The 6,642-nt window shown below is 41.6% G+C and overlaps 1 long non-coding RNA gene across 1 annotated transcript; it reads left to right on the top strand.

The window, feature by feature from the left end:
* The first annotated feature begins 4,986 nt into the window (after window positions 1-4,986).
* LOC108890470 (uncharacterized) lies at window positions 4,987-5,987 on the top strand. The gene is made up of 2 exons (XR_001962161.2): window positions 4,987-5,026; window positions 5,821-5,987. It is a non-coding gene; the product is annotated as an uncharacterized LOC108890470 (long non-coding RNA).
* Window positions 5,988-6,642: the final 655 nt, after the last annotated feature.

The following is a 6,642-nucleotide window of genomic DNA, read 5'->3' as shown; positions in this document are numbered from 1 at the left end:
CCCTCAAGGTTAGAAGAAAGTTGATAGTTGAATGTGTTGTTGATTAGGCATATTATCAAATCAATCAAATTTGATTTAAAAAGGAAACTGATTTAAGCCTTACAATGTGTGTCTGTTTTTGCATGTGCAGACACCTGACTGCATGTGAGAAATAACTGTCAAAACAGCCAATATTAAATACAATAATAATGTGAAGCCTAATAAATGCATGGTATAACAAAAGATATGGGCTTATAATTACTCACTTCATTGCAAATAATGCTCTTCTATAATAGCATTGTTGTAGGTTTATTTAATCTGTTTAGAGTGAATGTTAATTGTGACAATATGCTTTCTCTGTTTTGTTGGACAAAGAAATGTCAGACAAGGAAGAAGGAGACTCAAGAGTGAAATCATACAATTAAAGGCCTTGTTGGAGAAGGAAAGAGAAAAAAGGAAAAAATACAAGAAAGGTACCAGCGTATGGTGGGGAGAAAAAATCGCCACGTCCTACAGTGGATGCACTGCTGCATCATCAACCAGTGAATAATAAGCTGAGGAAAAGACTGTTGTTGCACGAATCAATTATTGATGACATCAAAAATAAATACAAAAATACCAAAAAAGGAACGAGAGAGGCAAAATTATTGCAAAAATAACAATTGAAAATATTATAAAGAAATACAGGCTACAGAGGGCTGCACAGACTACTCTTGGTTTTTCAAAAAAGCGAGGTCAAAGGCTGATGACTTTTGAAAGAAAGAAAAGCAGCAGATTATCTGTTGAAATCAAACATAAAGTAAAGGCCTTCTTCTTAAGAGATGACGTCAGTAGAATGACAACAGGACGAAAGCAAACAGTAACTCGATTCAAGATTAAAAAAAGAAACGTTTGCTAACCGACACGATGAAGATTCTGCACCAGAGGTTTCTTCAGAAAGTGATCAGGTCTCTTACTCATGTTTCTGCACCTTAAGACCATTTTGGGTCATTGTGCCCACAGAGACTGATCGTGAAACTTGTCAGTGTAGAACCCTCGAGAACTTGCCAGTTCATGGCCAACACCCTGTACAGCCAAGGTTTGACAGCATCAAAACACACCTTGAGGAGATGGTAGATGCAACAATGTGTGATCTCAAATCCAAACTCTGTGCATATGGTGAGTGTAAAGACTGTGTCAGTTCAACACATTCAATGCTGAGACCACCGACAGATGCAGAAATAGCCCTTACACAATGATCTCTGGAAGACAATGCCAAAGTGAATGATGGAGAGCGGTCTGGGAAAAGATCAACAATCACAGTGAAGAAAACGCTGATGACAACAGAGAATGCACTTATTGGTGAATTTCATGACAGGCTGTTCAGATTTGTTCAGATTTAGGCGACACATCTTTAATATTAGATGGCAGTATGGGGCTTATAGACAGCTGAGAGAAAACCTAAAGAACAACGAATGTCTACTTCATGTCGATTTCAGTGAAAACTATTCCTGTAAATATTCTGAAGAGATTCAATCTGTCCATTTCGGAGGATCACACCAGCAAAGCATCCCTACATACTGGAGTGCTGTACACTGCAGCTGAAAAAGGCACCAGTTACTTTCTGCCTCCATCTCTCCATCCAGGCGGCATGATCCCCCTGCTATATGGGCCCACCTCGACCCAGTGTTAAACATGTTGAGGGAGAGATACCCACTAATCAGTCACCTCCATGTGCTTCAGCGACGGCCCAGCTACAATATAAACAAAAGGGCAACTTTTATCTGCTCTCAAAAGAGCCTTTTCAAGAAAGGCTTCAAAGACATCAGCTGGAACTTCTTTTGAGGCAAGCCATGGAAAGGGGGATCCAGATGGTGTTGGCCACTACCCTTAAAAGGTCAGCTGACAAATTGTCCCGCCATGGAGGAGATATCCCCAATGCAGAAGCCATGTTCCACAAGTTGGAGGAACTTGGGCACTTCAGTGGAACTTTTCCTTGTGAGAGAAGAAGATGTTGAGAGAAAAGTGCAGGAAATAATGGATGCACCCCTGCTTGTGCCTGTCAAAGGAACAATGAAAATTAACCAAGTCCTAAGTTTGTCTCCAGAGAGAATAAAATACAGGGACATAACATGTCTCTGCCAGGCAGACAAAGGTATATTGGACTGTGCATGCTATGGCCTGAAGGAAGTGAGACTGGGAGAAGAGGCAAGCCTGAATTGCACTGAGGAAACATCAATGACCAACAAAGTTACCAAAGAAAACATTGGTGAATGGTGCATTGTCAATTACGATGGTGATCCCTACCCTGGAATCATCTTGGAGGTTGAGGAAGATATAAAGGTGAAATGCATGTACCAGAATGGGACCAACAAGTTCTACTGGCCAAGTCCACGAGGAGGACGTTTCCTGGTACACGGATGAACAGATTGTGTGCCTGATGAAGGTGCCACAACCCTTGAATAAGAGGTCTGTCCAGCTGGAGAAGAAGCTGTGGGATTTCCTCAAAAAACACTTGGGTTGCTGATATGTCACATAGTTTGTTGTTTCTGAAACACAGGGTTAAAGGTCAGAGACTAACAAATGTTCCTGATGTTTAGTTTGGGTGTGCACTACATTTGAAATTTAATGAGGACATGCATCTGTCTGTGTCTGTGTTGGGTGGTGGTGGGAGGTGGGGTGCTGTTGTCGGGGGTGTGTGTATTCCTTAATATTTTTTTGTTTACTGGTTTGATGTCCACCCTGTTACTTCTCTGTCCACCCTGTTACCTGTCTGTTTTTGTATATTAATTAAATAAATACAATAACTATAGTGCATGTGTCTGTGGTTTTATGAAGGGAGTGAGTTAGCTAAATGAAATCACTTAAAATTGGGCCCCAAATTCCATTGATATTCCTTTATAAAATAAAAGTAATGTGTTGAAATTACATTTTACCTTAAAATAGCACATATCTTCTTCCAATATAATACTTTTTTATAAATACTTTCTTAAAAAAACTTGCACAGTGAAGTAAGGGACATTTAAGCTATTATAAAATGTAACTATCAGAATAACTGTGCATTCCCAGCACTATGAATAGAAATGAGAATGTCCAGTAACAGGGTGGACATTTGGCCACATCTGGTCCAAAGTTATTACACCATAATATCATGAGCTCGACCAATATATTTTTTTCATAGTTTAAAAGGCCATCCTTCAGATGAAATGATAAAAACATGTAAAAAATTATATATATAAAAATGTATATATTTTTGAAGTTACAAAGCTGAAATGGCACCGAATACTAGGAATGACTCACATTCTCATCCTGACACAGCCAGGTTTCAGTCAGACAGAATAGATCAAGATGGTGATCTGATATCAGATCATTAACTAGTACAGCTTTGGATGAGAGAGATCTGATATTGAGTAATCCACATTTAATTATTTTATTTTGCTGAACATTTGAGGTGGATGTGCTGATTTTTATTAGATTATTGTGACTAACTCCTCTTTTGTTGATCTTTGATTTAGTTAATTTAAATGGTCGGGGGGCAGACACAGTCTCTATAGGGTAATGGGGGGGTGACTGCTCTAAAGGAGGCTCAGAGAAGCGTGTCAGACTGCAGCTCTGTCTCCTGGCCTGAACTCTGGATTGTCAGGGCTTTGGCTTCCTAATAAACTCTGTCAGATTTGTAGATATGAGAGATGCTCCATCAAAAGTGGGATGAATGCCGTGTCTCCTAACCAGACCAGGTCTCCCCCAGAAACTCTTCCAATGGTCTACAAAGCCCACATCGTTTTCTTCACACCACCTCGACAGCCAGTGGTTGAGTGAAGACATGCGGCTGTACATGTAATCACTGGAGAGATTGGGCAGGGGACCAGAGAAAACTACGGTGTCCGACATGGTCTTTGCAAATGTACACACCAAATCAATATTAATTTTAGTGACCTCTGACTGGCGTAGTCGGGTGTCATTAGCGCCGACGGGAATAACAATTTTATTGTATCTACGCTTATCCTTAGTCAGCAGCTTTAAATAAGACTCAATGTCGCCCGCTCTGGCCCCGGGAATAAATTTAACTATGGTCGCTGGAGTCGCTATCTTCACGTTCCGCAAAATGGAGTCGCCAATCACCAGAGTTGGCTCCTTAGCGGGGTGTGTCGCTGAGCGGGGAGTATCTGTTTGAAACGTGAACTGGGTGGTGGTCGGCAGTGGACTTCTGCTTACGACTACGTCTGTCCTTACGAACGGTCACCCAGCTAGCCTGCTTTCCCGGCTGCTCGGGAACTGCCGGGGGAATGCTAACAGGAGCTATGCTAGGCTGCTCCGCACCGGCTACAGGGCTACAGGCTGTTTAGCACTAGCTGCTGAATTAGATTCCATGGTGCGGAGCCGGGACTCTAATTCACTAAGCCTCACCTCGAGTACAGAAAACAGACTACATTTATTACACATACCATTATCATTAAACGAGGCAGAGGAGTAACTGAACATCTGACACGCAGAGCAAAAGAAGGCAGGAGAGGGAGAAGGAGAGCGAGAGGCCATGGCCGAGAGTTCAGCTAAATCAGTAGCAGAAGATAGCGTGATAGCGATAAAGTAGCGCACAGAAAGCGGAGAGTTGTGGGTGATTTAATAACTACTGTTACTGTGAATGTGCAGATTAAATTGGTGATAGAGTCAGAGATGTAATGTCGGTAGAGAGAAATTATCTAGTCTGAGACAGGTAGGCAAGAAACGATGATCACCAAACACCAATTGGAGGGACATTTTGGCCTATATCTGGGGAACTGAAAGTGTTATGGACTTGGGAGTGGGTGGCAGATGCCCTAATACAGCATTTTATTCTGATACATATACACTAACAAAAACATCATTGATCCTTGCATTAGGACCCCTCAGAGATGTGCATCTGCTTACAACTAAATTCAAACAAACTTCTGTTATCCTTTGTTTTTAAACAGAATAACAAGCCCTTGGCCAGGACCATTGCTGGCCTTCTGGCCAGGAGAAGACCAATGTAGGGGGTCCAGGCCCCCAGCATGGAGGTCTTCAGACTCCCTGTGAGGGAGAGATGAAGGTGGGAGCTGCTGAAGGGACTGCTTGATGGGATGGATGAGGCTGCTGAAGCCAAACAGGACATTGTTGTCAGCTCACATGGTCACACAATTATTATTCTCTTTGTCTTTAAAGCGAATGGATGCTGATGGCATGGATGAGGGGGAAAAGGAGGGGTGGAAATGAGGACAGTGGAAAGAGAATTTAAAAAATAAAAACATAGTTTGGATTGTGTTTTTTACTGTTACAGTAATCATGATTATAACTGTGGCTACTGTCATTCAACATTGTTTAAATATTCAAGGGCAATAATAATACTCTGCATAAATGATAAAGAAAACATCTTGTTTACATGACCTATGCAAAGCACTGGCAGTCATATCTTGCTGATGTCTTCAGAGCAGTCATTTGTGAGAGGAGGAAGTTGAAATGTGTTTTCATGCCACGGCCACTAGATGGCAGCAAGAGACTGCACATTAAGCCAGGATCAGTCACTTTGACACTTGATGATCTGTGATGTTCAATAATAGATGAAAGCTATAAATGAAGGTAAATGTCCTTGCATGCAAGTAATCTGGCACTCTGTGTCCCTATGAATTGATGTTCCACAACTTACTGTTCATGTAGCACTGACAACTTTATTGAACAAGTGTATGAGGTGGGGAAACACAGAGAATTACAGCACAGACAAAGTATCATTGAACATGTTTAAGAATGAAAAGTAATAAAAGTAAAAACTATCTACAGTTTGAACCTGAGTGTACATGAAAATAAAGACTATTTAAAGTTTCTTTGGCTGCTCTGTCCTCTCCACAGGTCAGGCTGTGGCTGCAGGCTGCTCTCTGATCTCCCTCTTTGGATGTGAACTACTGACCTCTGCCCTGTGTTTGTCAGCAGGCTGGAATCATAAACATCAATGTAGTACTGTCATGGTTAATGTCAGTGCAACTGTGATAGTGAATAAAGATGAATAACAAGAACAATACAGGCTGTTAAATATAATATGCTTACAACTTCATGTAGCCCACATCATTTGCCCCCAATGAGTGAAACGGCTCATTCTGGTACTGGCCAAATGGCACCACCAGCTTTCCCTGGCACAGCTGACGGGAAGGTGCTGGGTTACCTTCCACTTGCAGGAGCTTCTCTGTGTGGGCCAGGGCAGTGGCCTGGTTCAGAAGCTCCTGCAGAGGCCTGTGGAAGGCCATCTTTTTGTCCCAGTACAGACGGGCCTCTTTGGTAGCCCTATGGAACTCTTATTATATAATGATGTAATATACTCTTATAGTTTACTTACATTATTTTAATCCTTGGAATGTCTGGAATAGGGGCCATGTTACATATGCCCCCCTTCCTAAATCGATTTGATTGAATCGAATTAAAATGAAACAGCGAAAAATGAACGGAGTTGTTGAATGAATGAAGTTGCGGTAGATAACTTTACCTGTCAGGCTGAAGTCTTGTCCGGCTAAAATGCTGCTAGCCAAGGAAAGCAAAGGAAATTAGGAAACTGTTTCAATGCAAATGAATAAACTCGGTTGTTTGTGGCAGATTTGTCTCCAAACTAGCTGTCACTGTGTCAACCCACCTGTTATTTTTCTAATAGTTACATTTGCAATTTGCATATGGAGCCAGGAT

The sequence above is a fragment of the Lates calcarifer genome, unplaced genomic scaffold, assembly GCF_001640805.2.
Source record: "Lates calcarifer isolate ASB-BC8 unplaced genomic scaffold, TLL_Latcal_v3 _unitig_1765_quiver_1012, whole genome shotgun sequence".
Lineage (NCBI taxonomy): Eukaryota > Metazoa > Chordata > Actinopteri > Centropomidae > Lates > Lates calcarifer.
This window is presented reverse-complemented; position numbering and strand designations above follow the sequence as displayed.